Source organism: Ambystoma mexicanum, chromosome 3q (genome assembly GCF_040938575.1).
Source record: "Ambystoma mexicanum isolate Mex_15411 chromosome 3q, UKY_AmexF1_1, whole genome shotgun sequence".
NCBI classification, from domain to species: Eukaryota; Metazoa; Chordata; class Amphibia; order Caudata; family Ambystomatidae; genus Ambystoma; species Ambystoma mexicanum.
In genome coordinates, this window is record NC_090926.1 from 1,234,202,831 (window position 1) to 1,234,227,940 (window position 25,110).

At 54.1% G+C, this 25,110-nt stretch overlaps 1 protein-coding gene across 3 annotated transcripts in view; it reads right to left on the reverse strand.

Annotated features, from left to right (window-relative positions):
* RGL3 (ral guanine nucleotide dissociation stimulator like 3) overlaps positions 1 to 25,110 on the reverse strand; it is a 577,979-nt gene that overhangs the window by 303,950 nt on the left and 248,919 nt on the right. Inside the window, exon 1 of one of the 3 annotated variants that reach the window (XM_069604165.1) lies at positions 19,484 to 19,811. The exons of the other annotated variants lie outside the window; for them this stretch is intronic. The gene's annotated coding sequence lies outside the window, so the exon portion shown is untranslated. Of the gene's footprint in view, positions 1 to 19,483; positions 19,812 to 25,110 lie in introns of those variants that run through there. 3 annotated transcript variants of the gene reach the window in all.

Below are 25,110 nucleotides of genomic sequence, written 5' to 3' on the forward strand. Positions count from 1 at the left end.
CGAATTAGCTACACAACAATAATAATATAACATGATACCAGTGAGTGGCAGAATGGGACTACTGAGCAGCAAAATGAGGCCAGCGAGTGGCAAAACAAGGCCAGCGAGTGGCAAAACAAGGCCAGCGAGTGGCAAAATGAGGCCAGTGAGCAATAAAACAAGGACAGTGAGCACCAAAACGATACCAGTGAACAATACCAGTGAGCGGCAGAGCGGGGCCAGTGAGTAGCAAAACGAGGCCATTGAGCGGCAAAATGAGGCCAGTGAGCACCAAAACGATACCAGTGAGCGGCAGAGCGGGGCCAGTGAGCGGCAAAAACGAGGCCATTGAGCGGCAAAACGAGGCCAGTGAGCGGCAAAACGAGACCAGTGAGCGGCAAAACGAGACCAGTGAGCGGCAAAACGAGGCCATTGAGCGGCAAAACGAGACCAGTGAGCGAAGAGACCAGCAAGCGGCAAAACAAGACTAGTCAGCAACAAAACAAGGCCAGTGAGAAAGAAAAACAAGGCCAGTGAGCCAAAACGATACCAAGAAAAGACAAAGAAAGACCGAGCAACACAACGAGACCAGTGAGCGACAAAAGTACACTAGGGAGCAACAAAACGAGGCCAGCGAGCGGCAAAACAAGGCCAGTGAGCGACAAAACAGGGCCAGTGAGCGCCAAAACAATACCAGGGAGCCCCAAAACGAGACACCGTAGTAGAGACAAAACAAGACCAGTGAGCGAAGACAATTATACCAATGTGCGACAACATGAGACAAATGAACTAAAAATACGGGACCAATGAGCTTAAAAACTAGACCAATCAGGTAAAAAACAAAGCCAACCGGCTACAAAAGGAGACGAATGAGCTACACAACAATAATAATACAAAATGATACCAATGGACTAAAACATGAGACCAGTGAGTAAAAAAAATTCAGACCAATGTGCTACAAAACGAGGCCAATGAGCTACAAATGCCAAAGTGTTCAAAATGCCCTTGTAAAACAGAACATCGGGGAATGTCGGCCTCTCGGTAGGATTCCCTGTAGGGAAGATTCGAATGTTATTAGCATGCCATCGTTTCAATAAATGACACCCACTAGCAGTTACAGGTGTGTGGCCATCTTTCATTAGAATACCCAGCTGCCCCTATTCTATTGCATACCCCTGTCTAGAGACATTTGCTCCCAAGAGAGAGAGAGAGAGACGCTTTACACAATGCCTCCCGCCAGGCGTTCATTTTCTTTCTATCCACGCCGGGCCCATAAATAGCCTTCCCTGTGTTTCAGGGCTGGAGAAGGAATTCTATACAAGGCTAACATTATAAAAGCAGCTTTTTAGTTGGAGGAGGTGCCTGTAGAACCTGGCGTATTTAACACGAATTATTAAATCCATCCTACATTTTCTAATTATTTCATGACAAACTATTATTAACTGCCATAGATAATGCGTTCTGTCGGTTTCGTAGGTTGATGGTTGGATGAAGGAAAAAAGGCAAAGAAAGAAACAGGGGAAGAAAAGAGAGAAAGAAAAAAAAGAGGATTGAAGACCGGAGGGCAAGCAAGAAAGGAGAGCCAGGGAGAAAGGAGAGAAAGGGGTGCCACGAAGAAAGGAGGGAAAGGAGACCCAGTAAGAAAAGCGAGCAAGGACGAAAGGAGAGCCAGGAAGAAAGAGAGCAATGGAGGAAGGAGCGCCAGGAAGAAAGGAGAGCAAGGGGAGCCAGGAAGAAAGGAGGGCCAGGAAGAAAGGAGGGGAGCGAAAGGAGAGCCAGGAAGAAATGAGAGCCAGGAAGAGAGGAGATAAATGAAAGCTAGGAAGAAAGGAGAGCCGGGGAGAAAGGAGAGAAAGGGGTGCCAGGAAGAAAGGAGGGAAAGGAGACCCAGGAAGAAAGGAGAGCCGGGGAGAAAGGAGAGAAAGGGGTGCCAGGAAGAAAGGAGACCCAGGAAGAAAGGAGAGCCAGGAAGAAAGGAGAGCCAGGAGAGCAATGGAGGAAGGAGCGCCAGGAAGAAAGGAGAGCAATGGAAGAAGGACCGCCAGGAAGAAAGGAGAGCAAGGGGAGCCAGGAAGAAAGGAGGGCCAGGAAGAAAGAGCAATGGAGGAAGGGGCGCCAGGAAGAAAGGAGAGCAAGGGGAGCCAGGAAGACTGGACGAAAGGAGAGCCAGGAAGAAAGATGAGAAGGGGGAGCCAGGAGGAAAGGAGAGCCAGGAAGAAAGGAGAGGAAAGAAATGAAAGCCAGGAAGAAAGGAGAGCCAGGAAGAAAGGAGAGAAAGGAGGGCCAGGAAGAAAGGAGAGCAATGGAGGAAGGAGCGCCAGGAAGAAAGGAGGGGAGCGAAAGGAGAGCCAGGAAGAAAGGAGAGCCAGGAAGAAAGGAGAGGAGAGAAATGAAAGCCAGGGAGAAAGGAGAGAAAGGGGTGCCAGGAAGAAAGGAGGGAAAGGAGAGCCAGGAAGAAAGGAGAGCCAGGAAGAAAGGAGAGCAATGGAGGAAGGAGCGCCAGGAAGAAAGGAGAGCAAGGGGAGCCAGGAAGAAAGGAGGGCCAGGAAGAAAGGAGGGGAGCGAAAGGAGAGCCAGTGTTGTGACTTGAGTGTCGTGTAGGCAGAAGAGGCCTCCGTCCCCAAATGCCGCACAGAGAGAACTTAAGCCACTCTCTGTGCAGCCGTTGAGGCCACAGGCGAAGATGTTCAAGTCCGGGAACGCGAACCTCTGGGACCCCACACTGCTGCAAGAAAATGCGGATTAAGTACCAAGCACGAAACAGTAACCACAGTGTTTAAGAAAAACGGAAAGGTCTTACCAATCAGGGTCAAGGAAGAGGTAGTGAACCTAGTGGAGAGGTCCGGGACCCACGTGGACGGAGGTACCCCAAGAGGAGTAATTCTCAGTAGTTCACCTGTTAGCAGGAGCTGTGGAGCTGTGAGGCAAGAAGTCCAAAGAGCCAAGGTACAAGAGGGTGATCCAGGAGGCAGTCCAATAACAGTCCGTGGTCGAGAGCCGTGTATCACTGTGTAAACGAATCCAAAGGGGCAAATCCAAGAAGAGTCCAGTAAAGCAAGCCAGGTCGTTTCCGTGAGTGATCCAAAGGTGATTCAAGGTTCGTAACGCCAGACAGAATGCAGAGCACAGCTGTGAAGCAACGAGTACCCGGGTTTCCGAGTTTAAGTACTCGCACTTCTGGTCACGTGATGCGCGGCTGGGTCACGTGATCGGGCAAGAGCATCACGTGACCTTACAGTCCCGCGACGCGGAAGTTCAGGGCTAGCCCTTCGCGATCCTAGGCGCCAAGGCAATTGCCAATGTAGGAACGGCCGTAACTTGACAGCCGTCCTGTTACGGACCAGGCGCGGGTGCGCTCACAAGACGTGCGAGAGTCCACGTGAGTCCCGGGGAAGGGGGGAAGAGAGGGAAGGGCGAGACGGGGGATGGGGGAGTGCCTTGGGGACCACATGATGAGGGATCGTGACAGAACCCCCCCCCCCAAGGGCCCACGACCCCGTGGGCAGGAAGGGTGATCCCGGTGGAAGCGAGCCACCAACCGGGGAGCGTGGACATCAATAGCAGGAACCCAAGAGCGCTCCTCCGGGCCATAACCGACCCAATCAACCAGGTATTGCAAGCGCCCCCTGCAGACCCAGGAGCCCAGGATGGAGGACACCTCATACACGTCTGGGGATGCCAAGGACACCGGGGCAGCAGAGGCGCGCAAGCGGGAAGGGGCCGGACACGGCTTGAGAAGGGAGACATGAAACACAGGGTGAATCCTCCAAGAACCCGGGAGAACCAGGCGGTACGTGACAGGATTGATAACCCGGGAGACCACATAGGGACCTACAAAACGTGGCAACAGTTTCCTGCAACCCACTAACCTCAAGTGACGGGTAGAAAGCCACACCCGGGAACCCACCGAGAAAGTCGGAGCAAACAGCCGCTTCTTATCAGCCTGGACCTTCATGGATGATTGGGCCTCACGGAGATGTAATGCTGTCTGGGCGTGGATAGAGGACAGATCCCTAAGACAGGCGCTAGCGGCCGGATTAGTGGAGGCCGCAAGGTCAGGGACCGGTAGCGTGCGGGGATGTTGGCCATAGAGTACATAGAAGGGGGAGAACCCAGTGGATGCATGAACCGCATTGTTGTAAGCAAATTCAGCGTGTCGGAGAGCACGCAACTAAGAACACTGCTGTTGCAGGATCAAACAGCGGAGATATTGCTCCATCGTCTGATTCGTCCTTTCGGTCTGACCATCCGTCTCCGGGTGGTAGGCTGAAGAGAACCGGACATCAATACCCATCAATCTGGTCAGAGCGCGCCAGAAGCGAGAAGTGAATTGAGAACCCCGATCTGAGATAAGAACAGAGGGCAACCCAAAGAAACAAAAGACAGTATCAAAGAACAGGGTGGCCAGGACGGAAGCAGAGGGGATACCCTTACAGGGGATGAATCGTGCCATTTTTGAGAAGGAATCTACCACCACCCAAATAGTGTCGTAACCCTGTACCCGAGGAAGTTCCGTAACAAAATCCATGGTTACTGTATGCCATGGTTTCGGGGGTACTGGTAAAGGGAGAAGCAGGCCTAATGGACGTCCCCTACGGGTTTTGCATTGTGTACATATGGTGCATGTATTGACGTAGCAATCCACGTCCCTCTTCATGCCCGGCCACCAACACCAGCGCTTCAGGAGGGATAACGTACAGCGTTGGCCAGGATGACCATTCACAGGGGCATCGTGCGACCATTCCATGGCCATATTGCGTGTATCGGCAGTGGGCAAGAATAGGCGATTCAGCACAAACGGGAGACCATCCTGGAATACCGGATCCCACTCTGATAGCTGGTCGGGATGCAAGGACACCCACTTGCGTACCGCGTCCACTAAGGGCACTGAGGGGGTACATAGACAAATAACCTTAGTGTCGTCTAGCATTGTGTCAGGGAATACCGGCAGAGAAACCCCCCCGGGAGAGCGGGACAACGCATCGGCTTTGCCGTGTGCGGAACCAGCCCGATGTCGGATTTGGAAGTCGAATGCTGCGAAGAAAAGGTTCCACCTCACCTGTCGGCTGTTAAGACATTTCAGGGACGCCAAATCCTGCAGATTTTGGTGATCAGTGAACACCGTGACTCGATGCTTGGCGCCCAAGAGGTGGCGTCGCCACACGCGGAATGCGTCCATAACCGCTAATAACTCCTTCTCGGTCACGGTGTAGTGTGACTCGGGGGTGGTAAATTTGCGGGAATGAAATGCAACCGGGTGCAGACGACCCGTGGCCTGACAAGCTTGGGACAAGACGGCACCAAGAGCGAAGGAGGAGGCGTCAGCTTCCACGATAAAAGGGAGTTCTGAGTCGGGATGCTGAAGGACAGGGGCTGTGGTGAAAGCAGTCTTCAGCGAATCAAAGGCCTTCTGTTGTGTATCAGACCAAAGAAAGGGAACTTTAGGACTGGTTAATGCGGTGAGGGGAGACACAATAGAAGAGAAACCAGAGATGAATCTCCTGTAGAAATTCGCAAAACCCAAAAAGGACTGAAGAGCTTTCAGGTTCGTAGGAATAGGCCAATCCAAAACCGCTTTAACTTTGGAGTGGTTCATGGACAACCCCCCGGGAGTGATACAGAACCCGAGGAAATCAACGTTATCAACATGGAACAGGCACTTTTCCGGTTTGGCATATAGCGAGTGTTTGTGTAAGCGTGATAATATCTCACGAACGTGTCGCACATGCTCTTCCAGAGACTGAGAAAAGATCAAGATGTCGTTGAGGTAAACCACGACGTAGACATCCAAGATATCACTCAGGATGTCATTCATAAACCTCTGGAAGGTCGCCGGGGCATTACACAACCCAAAAGGCATGACAGTATATTCATATAAACCGTACCGGGTACAGAAAGCGGTTTTCCATTCGTCCCTGGAACGGACGCGGACCAGGTTGTAGGCTCCGCGGAGGTCCAGTTTGGTGAAAATGGTAGCGTGTGTGAGTCGGTCCAGCAAGGGCGTGATGAGGGGAATAGGGTACCGATCCTTCCTCGTGATGGCATTCAGGCGTCTATAATCAACGCATGGGCGTAGATCGCCTTCCTTTTTCGGCACAAAAAGGATAGGGCTTGCTGCAGGCGAGGTGGATGGTCGTATGTGCCCTAGGCTCAAGGCCTTCCTAATGTACTCCTTGAGAGTCGTTTCCTCGGATGGTGAGAGGGAATAGATCCGCCCTGTGGGAATCACTGTGTCGGGGAGTAGATCGATGGGGCAATCGTACGGACGATGTGGAGGCAGTGTTTCAGAGGAACCACGATCAAACACAGTTGCAAAATCTTGGTATACCTGGGGAACGTCTTGCACCACTAACCCAACTACGTGTTCTGATGGTATTTCTTGCGGGTCCTGCACTGTAAGACGAGTTATAGCCTGGGCAGGATTGTCGCTGGGTGCGTCTGTGGGAAGACAGAAGTGTTGGCAGACGTCCGACTCGAAGTGAACCAAACCCGATTTCCAATCAATGAGGGGGTTATGTTCCTGAAGCCAAGGGATCCCCAGAATGAGCCCAAACTGTGGCATGGTGATAAGATCAAAACTTATGGTCTCCCTGTGTCTGGGTTGTATGGTCAATAGCAAAGGGGCTGTTTGTTGTTTTACTGGGCCCGAAATCAAAGAAGAGCCATCTACAGCCTGTACCGGTTCAGGCCTGGTCTTGGTCAAGAGGGGCAGCTTTAGCAAACGGGCCAGGGAAATGTCGATAAAGTTACCCGTTGCCCCTGAGTCGATTATCAGAGTAACAGGATGCGAAATGGACGCTGTGGGCTGTAGAGTGGCTTGTACATGAATGGGCCGGATACGCCCGAAAGAGGGTGTTGGGTTCGGGGTGTACGTGGTATAGCTCGATCCCGTCCCCGGTACTATGATCGAGCTATCTGAAAACCCTGTGGCTTGTGTTTGGGACGGCGTGGGCATTCCTTAACAAAGTGACCTAAGGTGCCACAGTAGTAGCAAGCATTATCTACCCTCCTACGTTCCCTTTCTAGAGGAGATATCGGGCTCCTGACGCCCCCGATCTGCATGGGTTCTTGGGAGGAGTCAGAGGAAGGAACTGCCGTGTGAGATGTGGAGGGCTGAGCGAAACCTGCTTCCGCTCTTCTTTCGGACCTACGTGCGTCCACCTGGAGTGACAAGTCAACCAGATCCTGGAATGCAGTGGGTAATGAGGGTACTACTGATAAGGCGTCCTTCATGGGATTACTGAGACCCCTATAGAAGACTACTGCTTTCTTGACCTCGGGCCAAGAAGTTTCAGCGGAGAGCTGGTTAAAACGGGTTATGTATTCAATGAGGGAACCCCTACTCTGGCACAAATCTAGAAGTTCCAGATCTCGAGACTGGACCTTGTGTCTAGTATCAAAAACCCTGGACATCTCGGTGACGAGGAGATCGAAGTCATATAAGGCCGGGTTGTCGTTCTCCAACAAGGGGTTGGCCCATGCAGCGGCTATCCCAGCCAAATGAGAAAGGGTGAATGCTGCTTTCGTGGTGGAATCTGGGAAAGCCTGAGGTCGGCACAGGAAATGCAACTTGCATTGGTTTAGGAAGGTCCTGAATTTCTTGGGATCCCCATGGTATCTCTCAGGGGCCGCCAATGGGAAAGGAGTAGGCAGTACCACGGGAACGGGGTTCTGAGGTGGGAGAATCGGAGGTGGAACGGGTTGGGAAACAGAGGGTGTGTCTCCGAATTCTGCATCTGGGGGTAAAGGGTGTCTGACACTTTGTATGTTGTCGAGACGTTGATGAATAGCCGTGTTGGCCGCTGCCATATCGGCTCGTAGCACTGTAATGGCTTGGACTATAGCAGTCATGGGGTCTTCAGCGTTCCCCTCCATTGCCTACACGACAATAGGCTTCACAGTCTGTTGTGACTTGAGTGTCGTGTAGGCAGAAGAGGCCTCTGTCCCCAAATGCCGCACAGAGAGAACTTAAGCCACTCTCTGTGCAGCCGTTGAGGCCACAGGCGAAGATGTTCAAGTCCGGGAACGCGAACCTCTGGGACCCCACACTGCTGCAAGAAAATGCGGATTAAGTACCAAGCACGAAACAGTAACCACAGTGTTTAAGAAAAACGGAAAGGTCTTACCAATCAGGGTCAAGGAAGAGGTAGTGAACCTAGTGGAGAGGTCCGGGACCCACGTGGACGGAGGTACCCCAAGAGGAGTAATTCTCAGTAGTTCACCTGTTAGCAGGAGCTGTGGAGCTGTGAGGCAAGAAGTCCAAAGAGCCAAGGTACAAGAGGGTGATCCAGGAGGCAGTCCAATAACAGTCCGTGGTCGAGAGCCGTGTATCACTGTGTAAACGAATCCAAAGGGGCAAATCCAAGAAGAGTCCAGTAAAGCAAGCCAGGTCGTTTCCGTGAGTGATCCAAAGGTGATTCAAGGTTCGTAACGCCAGACAGAATGCAGAGCACAGCTGTGAAGCAAAGAGTACCCGGGTTTCCGAGTTTAAGTACTCGCACTTCTGGTCACGTGATGCGCGGCTGGGTCACGTGATCGGGCAAGAGCATCACGTGACCTTACAGTCCCGCGACGCGGAAGTTCAGGGCTAGCCCTTCGCGATCCTAGGCGCCAAGGCAATTGCCAATGTAGGAACGGCCGTAACTTGACAGCCGTCCTGTTACGGACCAGGCGCGGGTGCGCTCGCAAGACGTGCGAGAGTCCACGTGAGTCCCGGGGAAGGGGGGAAGAGAGGGAAGGGCGAGACGGGGGATGGGGGAGTGCCTTGGGGACCACATGATGAGGGATCGTGACAGCCAGGAAGAAAGGAGAGCAATGGAGGAACAGTTGAACGTATCGACTAGGATTGCTTTCTTCTAAAAGTTTAAATTGCAGTTGTTCAATCAAGAAACCTTGAGTGTAAGTTTTTATTTAGTTACCTGTCACTGTGAATCTCTGTGTGATAACCCTACAGCCCACATTGACCCTCTTGAGATAAGCCTGGCTGCTCAGTCACTCTACCAACTTGTGTAGTACAAGCCTATACCAAAGGTTGGGTTAACTATTGCCAAGAGGTCAAGGCTGGTGCAGTCTCCCACAGGGTACTACATACAATCTTCCCTAACACAAGGCTATCCTGGAACCTGCTCACTGGAGGCGACAGTCCCTGCAAAGGCGCTCTGGATACCTTCCTGGCTGAGAAGTGCAGAACAAGGACCCACCTTCCCCCTGGAAACCCTGCACGTGGTCCTGTACCAACCAGAAGGCAAACACCATCTCTGAGCACTGCTTGCACACTGAAGATCGGTTTTCGAGACTGATCGATCTCTGCACTTCTCCAGTCTCTTCAAGCAACCTGAGCTGCCTTTGACACTCACTGCTTTTTGCTTTGGTTTGAAGCTGTTAAGCCGCTGATACGACCCATCACCAGCTTGTGCCCCAGCTGTTTGATCCAATCACCACAGGAGAACTCCATGTCGGCGCTGGACCTCTTTGAGCTGACTTGACCCACTCAATCCCACCGACTTGACCATCGCCTGCCTGCTCGTCAGCTGATTCGTGATGATCGACACTACAGAACCACTCCCCATCGCTGTATCATCTCGAGCTGACTTGACTGTCACGTGTGATCAATTGGGACTAACCAACTCAAAGCATTTCGACACCAACGATACCCACTGTAAAGTGCCTAGAAATGCATTTCGATGCTGTGGAGCCTCAAGAACAAGCCTGAATTTATTTGAAATGGTTCCATCTCCCTTCCGACTAGTCAGACCCTACCGTCTAGTGTTATCTGTGCACGTCTGCCTTCAGACCCAGAGTGCCTCCTTTAATTACTGTCTGCATATTCTGTTTCTTCCCTTACAGGGGTGGGTTATAGTTTTTGATTAGTTTAATAAAAAGTCTCATACTTGTATAAAACCTTGTCTGGACATTCTTTTATGTTTGTACCCCAGCACTATTGCTGTTTAGATGCGTCTGTGCTAGCCCACACCTCCATCCTGAAGTGTACAGCCTGCCTTCTGCCATCGTTAACACAGGAGGCAAAGGAGGTATGCATGTCGGGCTAATTCAGCAGGCAGGGCGAGAACACATCGAAGGTCAGGAAGCTGAAATGCAGCAGGCTAGGGGCAGACGTTTTCAGTTTCAACAAGCTGTGACCCAGCAGGCACGACAGGAACACATCAAGCTGTGACCCTGCAGGCACGACAGGAACACGTCCAAACTGAACAAGCTGTGACCCAGCAGGCACGACAGGAACACGTCAAGCTGTGACCCAGCAGGCACGACAGGAACACGTCAAGCTGTGACCCAGCAGGCACGACAGGAACACGTCAAGCTGTTACCCAGCAGGAACGACAGGAACACTTCAAGCTGTGACCCAGCAGGCACGACAGGAACACATCAAGCTGTGACCCAGCAGGAACGACAGGAACAAATCAAGCTGTGACCCAGCAGGAACGACAGGAACACGTCCAAGCTGAACAAGCTGTGACCCAGCAGGAACGACAGGAACACGTCCAAGCTGAACAAGCTGTGACCATGCTGGCACCACAGGAACACGTCCAAGCTGAACAAGCTGTGACCCAGCAGGAACGACAGGAACACATCAAGCTGTGACCCAGCAGGCACGACAGGAACACATCAAGCTGTGACCCTGCAGGCACGACAGGAACACATCAAGCTGTGACCCTGCAGGCACGACAGGAACACGTCCAAGCTGAACAAGCTGTGACCCAGCAGGCACGACAGGAACACGTCAAGCTGTGACCCAGCAGGCACGACAGGAACACGTCAAGCTGTGACCCAGCAGGAACGACAGGAACACGTCAAGCTGTGACCCAACAGGAACGACAGGAACATGTCAAGCTGTGACCCAGCAGGCACGACAGGAACACGTCAAGCTGTGACCCAGCAGGCACGACAGGAACACATCAAGCTGTGACCCATCAGGAACGACAGGAACACATCAAGCTGTGACCCAGCAGGAACGACAGGACCACGTCCAAGCTGAACAAGCTGTGACCCAGCAGGAACGACAGGAACACGTCCAAGCTGAACAAGCTGTGGCCCTGCTGGCACGACAGGAACACGTCCAAGCTGAACAAGCTGTGACCCAGCAGGAACGACAGGAACACATCAAGCTGTGACCCAGCAGGACGACAGGATCACATCAAGCTGTGACCCAGCAGGAACGACAGGATCACATCAAGCTGTGACCCAGCAGGAACGACAGGAACACATCAAGCTGTGACCCAGCAGGAACGACAGGAACACATCAAGCTGTGACCCAGCAGGCACGACAGGAACACATCAAGCTGTGACCCAGCAGGCACGACAGGAACACATCAAGCTGTGACCCTGCAGGCACGACAGGAACACGTCCAAGCTGAACAAGCTGTGACCCAGCAGGCACGGCAGGAACACATCAAGCTGTGACCCTGCAGGCACGACAGGAACACGTCCAAGCTGAACAAGCTGTGACCCAGCAGGCACGGCAGGAACACATCCAAGCTGAACAATCAGTGAACTAGCAGACACAGAAAGGACATGGCAGAGCTAATTAAACAAATCAGCAGTGAAAAGAAAAGCCCAGGTTCAACAAGCTGTGACAGCAGGAACGACAGAAGCACATCAAGCTGTGAACTAGCAGGCACGACAGGAACACATCCAAGCTGAACTAGCAGACACAGAAAGGACATGGCAGAGCTAATTAAACAAATCAGCAGTGAAAAGAAAAGCCCAGGTTCAACAAGCTGTGACCCAGCAGGCACGGCAAGAACACATCCAAGCTGAACAAGCAATGACTCAGCAGGCACGACAAGAACACATCCAAGCTGAACAAGCAATGACCCAGCAGGCACGATAAGAACACATCTAAGCTGAACAAACCGTGACCTAGAACATTCAAGTTCAGCAACCCAGGATACAGCAGGCATGGAGAAGAAATACCGAAGATCTAACAAGCTTTGAACCAGAAGGAAAGGCAAGATCGCACAGCTCAACAAGCTCTGACCAAGCAGGAACAACAAGAACCTGTCCAGGTTTTGTAAGCTAAGATACAGCAGGGACTGAGAAGAAATGCTGAGGTTCTACAAGCTGTGACCCAGCAGGCACGAAAAGAACATATCCACGTTCATAAGCTGTCATAGCAGACAGTCCAACCAGCTCTGTAGCTCTGCAAGATGAGACACAGCAGGACCGACAAGCACCCCCCTCTTCCCCCCCCACCCCATGCACACCGATCTAGCAGCGCAGTAAGCATGTAGAAGGCAGACAGGGCAGCTTGCTCGCAGCTTGCTTAGTGTATGAACAGACTCCGCCTCGTGGAACAACCCAGATGTACATAGGGAGAGAAGGCGAGTATAGGACTTTGAAAACGTAAAGTTTGGATCATAGGCTGAAAACTGAATCTAGAAAATTACATTTTGAAAATGCACCAGTTATGACAGATAGAAAATGCATAGTTGCCAACATGACCCGTTCCAATCTGTTAGCGATTATCCAGTCCTGGTGTTTTCTTTGCATTCTGGGACTTTTAGTCTGAGTTTTATGATGGGGAAAGTGCAACTACAAGTCCCAGAATGCAAAGGTATTATGGGGAAAGTGCAACTACAAGTCCCAGAATGCAAAGGTAAAAAACATGGAATGGACAATCACCTGCACATTGGAATGTGTCATGTTGGCAAGTATGAACATTTGCATACCAAAAGGTACAATGTACGTATTTCTTGGTGCCTTTCATTTGTCTATCTTAGGTTTGCAGTGGTTTTCCCGCTGGCCCTCTCGTCTGTCTGGTGGGGCTGCATTGGCCCTACGTGCGCGGCCCCACTATGGGCTGCCTCGGCGGCAGCTGGGGGTTACTGCATTTCTTGGGCCTAGGTTAGAAGGGGGTGCCTGCGAGAGTTCAAGGTGCGAACGTGGGGGGAATCACAGTGGGGAAATGGGGACTTCCCCAGTTACAGTGCCCACCCTTGCAGAAGGGGTTCCCTGGCACCAGTCCCTCTTTCCTCACCGTGCCCGTAGATTAAGGTGTTTATGCATGCATTATTGAGGGGCATATACACATGTTCTTTTCCTCAGCTTTTGGGGAGGGCTGTTTGCCCGTAGTCTAACTGCCCTGTGGCGCTGTTGACCGGGACCTTCACAATGTTATATGGAGATTTGACGACCGTGCACCATTTATGAACTTGCGGTATGAACTACGTTGTGGTGGTAGTTGGGCTGTGTGGCGGGTTTCTACCGTCCAATAGCCCAGCAAGCAGGCGTGGACGGTTGGCTAGCCTCCTCGGGTTGCCCATCAGGGAAAAAGGCGTGTCGCGGGCTTGGGGATTCGACTTTCCGCTCTAACATTTGACTTATCAATTCCCCCCAGGTCAGTTCACACAGCTGCTACGCCAGCAGGCTTCTGGCGGGTCAAGAGGCGCTGCCAGGGACATGGCCAAGTTAACTTGGGCCTAGTAATTGCTCAATAATGTTGTCCAATAAAATGGAGCCTTTTTAACTCCAAATGGCTGTAAATCAAGTTGCTTATTGGTCAGCTTGAAGCCATGGTCATATACTAGTTCATGCTCTATATTTATTAATGTTCCTCTCCCTGCACCCATGTATTTTGAACATTAATTGGGGGGATAGGGGGTTAAATTGCACTAACCTAGTTTTAGTCTTCTTTTTCTCCAACACTGATGCTCATTCCGGGTTTGCCGGTAACCCGCCAGTAATTTCGGTACCGTTACCCGGTATCACTGGGATATTTCGGGTGCCGGCAACCACCGTAAGTTCCTAATCCATGGAGTACCATAGGACACCATGGAATAAGTTTGCTGCAATCCCCGGCACCGGTCATACCAGTGCCGGGGATTGGGGCATTTATTTGCTGGTAGGGGACTGAACTCCCGGCAGGTCCGCCCTGCTGCCTGCTGGTAGTTCACTGTCCCTACCGGCAAACCCAGAGTGTGCCGGTGTGGTAAAAATACCATTACCAGCAGGGCCGGGCGACCGCCCGGAGCGCCATATGCTCTCCGCCACACCAGCTCGGGGGAGTTTTTAAAGGGCTCCCCCGAGCTGGCATAGTGAGAGAAGGCGCGGCAAGCACCCTTTTGTTATTAAATAGGCCAGCTGCGGCGGGGCGCATTTAATAACAATAGGGTGCTGATGAGCAATAGCATCAACACCTGATTCAGATGATTACCTCCCCGCTCCGACGCGCAAGGGAGGTGATTTTCATTGGAATAGGACACTCATGCAAAACTGGCGCTCCTCCCCTCCCCCATGGACCAGGGGCGCGTGGGGAATGGGGGCGACCGCACATTTTTTTTTAAACAGCCCATGGCGCTGCCGCTGCTATGGCCGGTCCTGATTACCAGCATTTTTTCTGGCGTTTTTACCAGACCAAGAGTAAATTACCTCCAGGGAACGCCAGGAAGTCCCGTGCCAAGTCTCGCAGGAACGACCGCAAGACCACAGGAGATTCCCGCTCACCACATTACGAGCGAGGCAAGTGACGGAGAGGCAGGCTGCCCAACGCTCTCCCCTGCTACCTCCTAATCATAGACCCACATACTTATTCTAAATACAGGAACTGCCGGCAGGACTAAATTGATGTTATCACCAAATACTGCACTGTATGCTGAATGGTAATTTGTGGGTAAAGCAGAGTTGTGTGTTGTGCAATTAAAAGAACTCTAACTCAACCTCCTGCTTGGTGTGATCATTTACAAGTCACAAATGATTGGCTAAGAGGACAGGACCAGCCCAACAGCCCTACAATGCAGGGAGCAACGCCAGCACCACCGTTCCTGCAAGTCCCAGGCAAACCAGCCATTCCATGGCTCCAATGGGAGCCCTTGTTTTAAACTGATCTGGAAGCTATGGGTGGACCAGGCTATCCAGCGGCGCGCAAGAAGGCTGTGTTGCTAAATGCGCTGTGCGTGGAAGGACAAAGAACTTTTGCAGGCCTGAACTCTGAAACCCCGACAGGAGAAGGTGATGGTGCTGATCAAGAAGCAAAAAGGAGATTAGCCAAGAGATTCTCACGTAAAGAAAACGTGGTACACAGAATTAGATTCTACGGCAGGAAGCAAGAACCGGCAGAACCCGTGGACGACCCGTGGACGACTACATAGTCAAGCTAAGAGAATAGGCTGCGTTTTGAGCGTTTGTAGCAACGTCAGAGGAAAGAATCTGCGACATGCTCATAGTCCACACGAACAACAGAAAGGTACAAGATAAATTTATTCTTGAAAAAGAAATAGTGTTGGACAAAGCAATTTAGATTGTGAGGGCGATAGAGGAGACATCCTGCAGGCGCAAGGAGTTGGGAATTGCTGCGCAATCACCCGAAGTACAGTGGGTGAAATCCAGAGGACAACGCAAGGCCAGAGATGACGGAGCAGTGAAACGTGAACCGTTCTAAAGTGCCACAGTTCTAGCCAACAGCAGAGAATGCCCGGCAAGGAATAAAGAATGTGCAAAATGCAGAAGGTATGGACATTTTGCATCTGTGTGCATGTGGAAAGCGAGGAATACTGTGGCAGCAATCGAGAGTGAAGAGGGCTGAAATGATGAAGCATGCGCCACAGTTCTCATGGTCCACAGTGGCACGATTCAAAGGGAAAAATCCCACTGCACCATTAAAGTCAATGGCCATGAAACAAGAGTGATGGTGGACTCGGTGTACAACCTCACCATACTACCGCTAAACTTGTACAAAAGCATGGCGGGAAGAGAAAAAGTAGAAGCGTACAAAACGAATATTAGTCCCACGGTGTACGGAGGAGCCAGTGTGAATCTTCTGGGGTACATCGGAGCGACAGTGGTATTCAAAAGCAGGGTCACCAAAACCAAAGTGTATCTTTCAGAAAAAGGACCACCAGTATTGGGCTGGGATGACCAGCCCAAATTGCAGATCAGGCTCGGGCCCAGTGTAGAGGGACAAGTCCTGTCCATAAACAAAAATGGCGTGTCAATCACCAAAGAAGAATTCCCAGAATTATTTTCAGATATGCCTGGCTGCATCAAAAAGATAAAATTAAAACAAGGAGCAGTACCGGTCAAGCATAGGGTGAGACCTGTGCCGTCAACAAGAGTTGCCCTACAAGAAAAGCTCAACAAGATGCTATCAGAAGGAACCAAAGAGACGGAGTCATCCGAATGGCTCAGCCCAGTGGTCCTCAGAAAGAAACAGGACACCAGCGATTTGCGTATATTTGTATCAACTTACGCAGCCTAAATCTGGAGGTAGTGGCAGACAGTTACCCCTTACCGAGCATAAATGAACCGATTCTGCTGATGGAGGCTAAAGTCTTTTCGAAATTAGACATGAGGGATGCCTACCACCAGATCAGCCTACATTGAGAATCGAGACCCCTCACGGCATTCATAACCCCATTTGGAACTTATCAATTCACCAGAATGCCCTTTGGGTTGTTCTCAGCGGCCTCTGCGTTCCAACGCATGATGGACTCCCTCTTGAAAAACATTGGAAGTGTCTCTTACTTCCAGGGTGACATTAATATATGCAGAAGATAAAGAGACACATGACACAGCTCACTGCCTGCCAAGTGTTGGCAAAACTGCAAGAAGCAGGACGCTATAACAAATGCGTACTGCAGGCGGATGAAGTCATATCCAAGGCAGGTATCAGTCCCAAGAAAGATTTACTGAAAGCCATTGTGAAAGCGCCTCCCCCAACCAGCAAAGAAGAGCTGAGATAATTTTTGGGACTATCTGAATACTACTCAAAATTCATACCAATTTTTTCAGAGACCACTGCTCCAATGAGAGAATTGCTCAAGAAAGGTGCAGAGTATCAATGGAAAGCAGAACAGGCTAAGGCATTTGAATACGTTAAAGAGGGAATAATGCATGCGCCCTGTGTACAACCCTTCAATCCCAAATGGAAAACTATGATTAGCATGAATTCCAGCGCATATGGTGTAGGAGCAACACTCGCACAAAAGAAAAGCGATGATGAACATATTGTTGCATTTGAGTCCAAGGCTCTCTCGCAAGCAGAAATAAATTACTCCACCATTGAAAAGGAGATGCTAGCATGTGCATGGGCCATGAATTACTTCCGCATATGCGTCTGGGGTACAAAGTATCTGCTGGTTACCGATCACAAACACCTAGTGCACCTACTGAGCCCAGGAGGGACCCGCACAGCGATGCCTTGCTCGCATCGCAGCCAAGCTGCAAGAATATACGTACCAGATACAACACATTGCGGGGTGGAAAAACGCCCAGGCGAACTGTATGTCCAGGCTCCTGCAGCGCAAGGACCCAGAAGCCAAGGATGAATGCGTTGTCGCAACACTCACCGACTTGAGGAGTAGGGAATTCCGTGAAATGAGTGACAGACACTGGAAAGAAGAGGTTTCCAAAGATGACACCATAAAAAAAAAAAAAACACAAATCACAGAATGAGTCAGGATACGGTGGCCCGATGAGAGGTTCATTCCATAGGGGTTGGGTCCCTCTTAGAAAGTGTCATACAAAATATTTGAAAACAAGGGTATGCTCAAGAGGGGCGACCAAACGATCCCACCTACAGCCATGAGACGAACCATCACATGCAGGGCTCACGCCGGTCATCTTGGAACCAACATGACGAGATGGAGAATCAGAGAATCGTATTGGTGGACAGGTATGGACTTGGAAATAAGGACCATGATGGAGAGGTGCCATGAGTGTGTAAATAGCGACGAGCGACTTAAAGTAAGGCAAGCGCCCCTACACCCCACAGAAGTTCCAGAAGGAGTGTTGCAAAAATTGGGCTTGGACTTCATAGGCCCCCTTGAACTCAGGGAACACGGAAGCAAGTATGGCATAGGGTTAGTGGACTATTTATCCAAATGGGTAGAAGTAGAATGTGTATCCAAAATAACCACAGCCACGGCGATACAGTTCCTCAAAAACACCTTTCAGAGAGAAGGCTAGCAAGGAGAACTGGTCACCGACAACGGAGTGCAATTCACATTCAGAGAGATGGACAATTTCTTGAAGGAGAACAATATCCAGCAAATCAAAGCAGCCTTACATCACCAACAAGCGAATGGGTTGGTGGAATGCACTAACGGGTTCATTAAGGGAGCCTAACAGTTAGCCATAGCAGCGGGACTTGACCCGCTCAGCACAGTCAAGGATGCCATAGCGGCTCATCGCCTCGCCTCAAGGAGAAAGCCTCAACAAAGCACAGTCTGAGAAGCAAGCCTGATAAAGATTAAAATGGTGCACAGAGATCCCGAGACTGGGTCCAAGTTCAGCAGACCACAGAGTGGTGCAGCGAAGGACAAACCACGTACGCACCGAAGACGGGAAGCAATGGAACTTAGAGAGGGTGCACTGTACGAAAGAGGGACTGAAGAAGCATTCAGCCCATGACACAAGAGCACAGAAGTCAAGAGGAGAGCTTGGCCAAAGAGAACCCGACCATAGGGGAACGATCTGGACATGCAGAGATGGAAGACATAGGGACACCCTCCCAAGTGGAAGCCAGTCTCAAAAGGAATGTTGTGAGACAAGAGAGAACCAGTGAAAGGGCTGCAACGACATGAGAAGAGAATGCAGAGATCAGCCGACCACAGAGAGAAAGAAGACCAGGAAAGTACACCGACTATGTGATGGAGTGAGACAAACGTTGTCCGACAAAAGGAGGTATGTAGAGTAAAGGACCTACACGGAGTCCCGTACCAAGTCTCGCGGGAGCGACCGCAATATCACTAACGGGAGCTACCCTCTCAACACATTACGAGCGAGGGAAGTCACAGAGAGGCAGGCTGCCAAACACTTTCCCCTGCTACCTTCTAATCATAGACCCACATACTTATCCTAAATACAGGAACTGCCAGCAGGACTAAATTGAGGATACCACCAAATACTGCACTGTATACTGAATGGTAATTTGTGGGTAAAGCAGAGTTGTGTGTTGTGCAATTAAAAGAACACTAACTCAACCTCCTGCTTGGTGTGATCAGGCCACAACACCGGCACACTCGTAATGAGGCACTGTGTGTCTTTAGACCCTTTTGGGGAAATGTGTCACTTGCTTTTAAAAGAACAGGCCCCCTTTGTTTACCCACTGTTGTCCCCAGTCCTGGTACTGAACTGCCGCCCCCCCCTTTTTTATTATTTGTAATTGCCGATTCCGTTTTCTCCATTTTTCGTCACCTTTTTCTTTTTCAACTTTTGTTTTAATATTTTATTCTGTGAAACGGCTACTTGGATATCTGGAATTTCGCCTTCAGAGGGCGCTAAACAGATAAGTACCGCCAGCTCGGATTTGTCCGCCCAATTCCCTACTTGCTGCCACTGGCGTAACATGGAGCGAGGTGGGGGGGGGGTCGTACAAAATGGCGCTGGACACCCGACGCACATACCCGGGCCCCTCCAACTAGCCCCCTAGCGCTGCAGGGGTGTCTCAACGCCCCATGCACGCCTAACCACCTATTTATGCTCCAGCTCTGTCTTTGCGCTGCCTAAGCTTCACTGTTGCGCGTTTCTCTCGGGGTCGATCGACGCTCACCTCTGTTGACGTGGGATTAAGGTTTTCATTGTAGGTTTCAGAACGTGCTTGCTTCACTCCTAGGCCTCCCCCCTCGCCTCAGACACATACTGTACACAAGCAAGCAAGCACACCGTCCTCCTCTAGTTTATTTGACACTTGGGATATCAGTACCACTTTGCCAAAGGCACCTGGGCCTCCTCCCCCTCGCCCCAGCACCCGGGCCTGACGCACGCTCTCCAGGTCTGGCCCTCGCTGGCTCCACCCTCTGCTGGAAAGTTTCCTGGGCTGGGTGTCTTCCAAGAAGGAACACAAAATCCCAGAGCAGAGCTCGTGCTCACCTGCTGACCTCAGGGGGCACCTTGTGCAAGCTCCTGCGGTTGGCAGGGGGGCGGGGCGGGGGCGTGGCCTGCTTTTGCATCGGCACCTCTTGGCGTTTGTTTCGCCCACACTGGAGGAAGATCTGGCCGTGGGTTGTGTTTCTGGAGACGAAATTACAGCCCTGTACGTGCACGGATGCAAGTGGGGGAGTTATATAGCTGGGAAACAACGAGCGTTCTACACAGGGGACACAACCCGGGGTTTACAAGTAGGGGTGCGGGGTAGCACAGGAGCTGCCAGGGACCATGGCGGGCTCTTTCAACGTTTTCAGTTGAATTGGGGCTCAAGTCTCATGGGGTCCCGAACAACTAGCCCCAGAGTTGGCAGCCCTTTCACAAAGCAAAACACTTCTTTAATTCACTACATTGAAAGTGCACTATGAAGCGTTGCACGTTACAGGATGCCTTGACTGGTGACCTCGATCATGCCATCCCCTCCCTCCGGACTAGCAGTATCCAGCAGCCTTTCTATCACCCTGCTGCCTTTTCACTTCGGTTTCACCCACGTTAGCATGTTGCTGACAGCTCAATAGCTTTTCACTGGGTATTTACAGGGTAATTCATAGAATTTCGCAGAAAAGTGTCGCAAGCGGCTGGCGCAGAGTGTCCGCGTGCGATTGACTGCGCCAGGCACGTGCGCTAAAACCGATTTCCGCGCACAGCGTATTCATGGATTTCATGCTCCCAAACCAGCCGTGGCGCAGAGTATCGCAGCGACCCTGCAGCAGCGCCAGTAACGCCCCCAAGAACGCCCTCGCGCAAGGAAAAGGCAGCAAAATCGCTAAATCATCGCAAAGGGCTGCGCTAACCCTGGACCAGTTTACAGGGCAGCCAAACAAGGAACGCAAAGCGGGTAACGTGCATATCAGGGGTACACGTGAAGTCATACACGCGATTAGCCAGGGTAAGTGTATTACAGGGGTACACGTGAAGTCATACACGCGATTAGCCAGGGTACGTGTATTACAGGGGTACGCGGGAAGTTTAACACGCGATTGGCCAGGGTATGTGTATTACAGGGGTACGCGGGAAGTTTAACACGCGATTGGCCAGGGTACGTGTATTACAGGGGTACGCGGGAAGTTTAACACGCGATTAGCCAGGGTAAGTGTATTACAGGGGTACACGTGAAGTCATACACGCGATTAGCCAGGGTACGTGTATTACAGGGGTACGCGGGAAGTTTAACACGCGATTGGCCAGGGTACGTGTATTACAGGGGTACGCGGGAAGTTTAACACGTGATTGGCCAGGGTACGTGTATCACAGGGGTACGCGGGAAGTTTAACACGCGATTAGCCAGTGTAAGTGTATTACAGGGGTACACGTGAAGTCATACACGCGATTAGCCAGGGTACGTGTATTACAGGGGTACGCGGGAAGTTTAACACGCGATTGGCCAGGGTACGTGTATTACAGGGGTACGCGGGAAGTTTAACACGCGATTAGCCAGGGTAAGTGTATTACAGGGGTACGCGGGAAGTTTAACACGCGATTGGCCAGGGTACGTGTATTACAGGGGTACGCGGGAAGTTTAACACGCGATTGGCCAGGGTACGTGTATTACAGGGGTACGCGGGAAGTTTAACACGCGATTGGCCAGGGTACGTGTATTACAGGGGTACGCGTGAAGTTATACACGCGATTGGCCAGGGTACGTGTATTACAGGGGTACGCGGGAAGTTCAACACGCGATTGGCCAGGGTACGTGTATTACAGGGGTACGCGGGAAGTTTCACATGCGATTTGGCCAGGTACGTGTATTACAGGGGTGCGTGGGAATTATCACACGCGATTTGGCTTGGTACGTGTATTACAGGGGTGTGCGGGAATTATCACACGCAATTAGGCTGGGTGGGTCCTCACAGGTGTTCCCTGTACACCCTCCACAGCCCCTGCAGGCAGCCCACAAAACAGGGGACTACCCTGCACACCTGCTCATGTCCCCCTGCACCCCCACCCCCCAGCAGTGCAGGGGCAGCCTCCACCAGGCCCCCACTCATGTCTCCCACCACCCCCACCCCCAGCAGTGCAGGGGCAGCCTCCACCAGGCCCCCACTCATGTCTCCCACCACCCCCACCCCCCAGCAGTGCAGGGGCACCCTCCACCAGGCCCCCACTCATGTCTCCCACCACCCCCACCCCCCAGCCACCAGGGGCACCCTCCACCAGGCCCCCACTCATGTCTCCCACCACCCCCACCCCCCAGCAGTGCAGGGGCACCCTCCACCAGGCCCCCACTCATGTCTCCCACCACCCCCACCCCCCAGCAGTGCAGGGGCAGCCTCCACCAGGCCCCCACTCATGTCCCCTATCACCCCCACCCCCCCGCCACCAGGGGCACCCTCCACCAGGCCCCCACTCATGTCTCCCACCACCCCCACCCCCCAGCAGTGCAGGGGCAGCCTCCACCAGGCCCCCACTCATGTCTCCCACCACCCCCACCCCCCAGCAGTGCAGGGGCAGCCTCCACCAGGCCCCCACTCATGTCCCCTATCACCCCCACCCCCCCGCCACCAGGGGCACCCTCCACCAGGCCCCCACTCATGTCTCCCACCACCCCCACCCCCCAGCAGTGCAGGGGCAGCCTCCACCAGACCCCCACTCATGTCTCCCACCACCCCCACCCCCCAGCAGTGCAGGGGCAGCCTCCACCAGGCCCCCACTCATGTCTCCCACCACCCCCACCCCCCAGCAGTGCAGGGGCAGCCTCCACCAGGCCCCCACTCATGTCTCCCACCACCCCCACCCCCCAGCAGTGCAGGGGCAGCCTCCACCAGGCCCCCACTCATGTCCCCTATCACCCCCACCCCCCGCCACCAGGGGCACCCTCCACCAGGCCCCCACTCATGTCTCCCACCACCCCCACCCCCCAGCAGTGCAGGGGCACCCTCCACCAGGCCCCCACTCATGTCTCCCACCACCCCCACCCCCCAGCCACCAGGGGCACCCTCCACCAGGCCCCCACTCATGTCTCCCACCACCCCCACCCCCCAGCAGTGCAGGGGCAGCCTCCACCAGGCCCCCACTCATGTCCCCTATCACCCCCACCCCCCCGCCACCAGGGGCACCCTCCACCAGGCCCCCACTCATGTCTCCCACCACCCCCACCCCCCAGCAGTGCAGGGGCAGCCTCCACCAGGCCCCCACTCATGTCCCCTATCACCCCCACCCCCCCGCCACCAGGGGCACCCTCCACCAGGCCCCCACTCATGTCTCCCACCACCCCCACCCCCCAGCAGTGCAGGGGCAGCCTCCACCAGGCCCCCACTCATGTCTCCCACCACCCCCACCCCCCAGCAGTGCAGGGGCAGCCTCCACCAGGCCCCCACTCATGTCCCCTATCACCCCCACCCCCCCGCCACCAGGGGCACCCTCCACCAGGCCCCCACTCATGTCTCCCACCACCCCCACCCCCCAGCAGTGCAGGGGCAGCCTCCACCAGACCCCCACTCATGTCTCCCACCACCCCCACCCCCCAGCAGTGCAGGGGCAGCCTCCACCAGGCCCCCACTCATGTCTCCCACCACCCCCACCCCCCAGCAGTGCAGGGGCAGCCTCCACCAGGCCCCCACTCATGTCTCCCACCACCCCCACCCCCCAGCAGTGCAGGGGCAGCCTCCACCAGGCCCCCACTCATGTCCCCTATCACCCCCACCCCCCGCCACCAGGGGCACCCTCCACCAGGCCCCCACTCATGTCTCCCACCACCCCCACCCCCCAGCAGTGCAGGGGCACCCTCCACCAGGCCCCCACTCATGTCTCCCACCACCCCCACCCCCCAGCCACCAGGGGCACCCTCCACCAGGCCCCCACTCATGTCTCCCACCACCCCCACCCCCCAGCAGTGCAGGGGCACCCTCCACCAGGCCCCCACTCATGTCTCCCACCACCCCCACCCCCCAGCAGTGCAGGGGCAGCCTCCACCAGGCCCCCACTCATGTCCCCTATCACCCCCACCCCCCCGCCACCAGGGGCACCCTCCACCAGGCCCCCACTCATGTCTCCCACCACCCCCACCCCCCAGCAGTGCAGGGGCAGCCTCCACCAGGCCCCCACTCATGTCTCCCACCACCCCCACCCCCCAGCAGTGCAGGGGCAGCCTCCACCAGGCCCCCACTCATGTCCCCTATCACCCACACCCCCCCGCCACCAGGGGCACCCTCCACCAGGCCCCCACTCATGTCTCCCACCACCCCCACCCCCCAGCAGTGCAGGGGCAGCCTCCACCAGGCCCCCACTCATGTCTCCCACCACCCCCACCCCCCAGCAGTGCAGGGGCAGCCTCCACCAGGCCCCCACTCATGTCCCCTATCACCCCCACCCCCCCGCCACCAGGGGCACCCTCCACCAGGCCCCCACTCATGTCTCCCACCACCCCCACCCCCCAGCAGTGCAGGGGCAGCCTCCACCAGACCCCCACTCATGTCTCCCACCACCCCCACCCCCCAGCAGTGCAGGGGCAGCCTCCACCAGGCCCCCACTCATGTCCCCTATCACCCCCACCCCCCCGCCACCAGGGGCACCCTCCACCAGGCCCCCACTCATGTCTCCCACCACCCCCACCCCCCAGCAGTGCAGGGGCAGCCTCCACCAGACCCCCACTCATGTCTCCCACCACCCCCACCCCCCAGCAGTGCAGGGGCAGCCTCCACCAGGCCCCCACTCATGTCTCCCACCACCCCCACCCCCCAGCAGTGCAGGGGCAGCCTCCACCAGGCCCCCACTCATGTCTCCCACCACCCCCACCCCCCAGCAGTGCAGGGGCAGCCTCCACCAGGCCCCCACTCATGTCCCCTATCACCCCCACCCCCCGCCACCAGGGGCACCCTCCACCAGGCCCCCACTCATGTCTCCCACCACCCCCACCCCCCAGCAGTGCAGGGGCACCCTCCACCAGGCCCCCACTCATGTCTCCCACCACCCCCAGCCACCAGGGGCACCCTCCACCAGGCCCCCACTCATGTCTCCCACCACCCCCACCCCCCAGCAGTGCAGGGGCACCCTCCACCAGGCCCCCACTCATGTCTCCCACCACCCCCACCCCCCAGCAGTGCAGGGGCAGCCTCCACCAGGCCCCCACTCATGTCTCCCACCACCCCCACCCCCCAGCAGTGCAGGGGCACCCTCCACCAGGCCCCCACTCATGTCTCCCACCACCCCCACCCCCCAGCCACCAGGGGCACCCTCCACCAGGCCCCCACTCATGTCTCCCACCACCCCCACCCCCCAGCAGTGCAGGGGCACCCTCCACCAGGCCCCCACTCA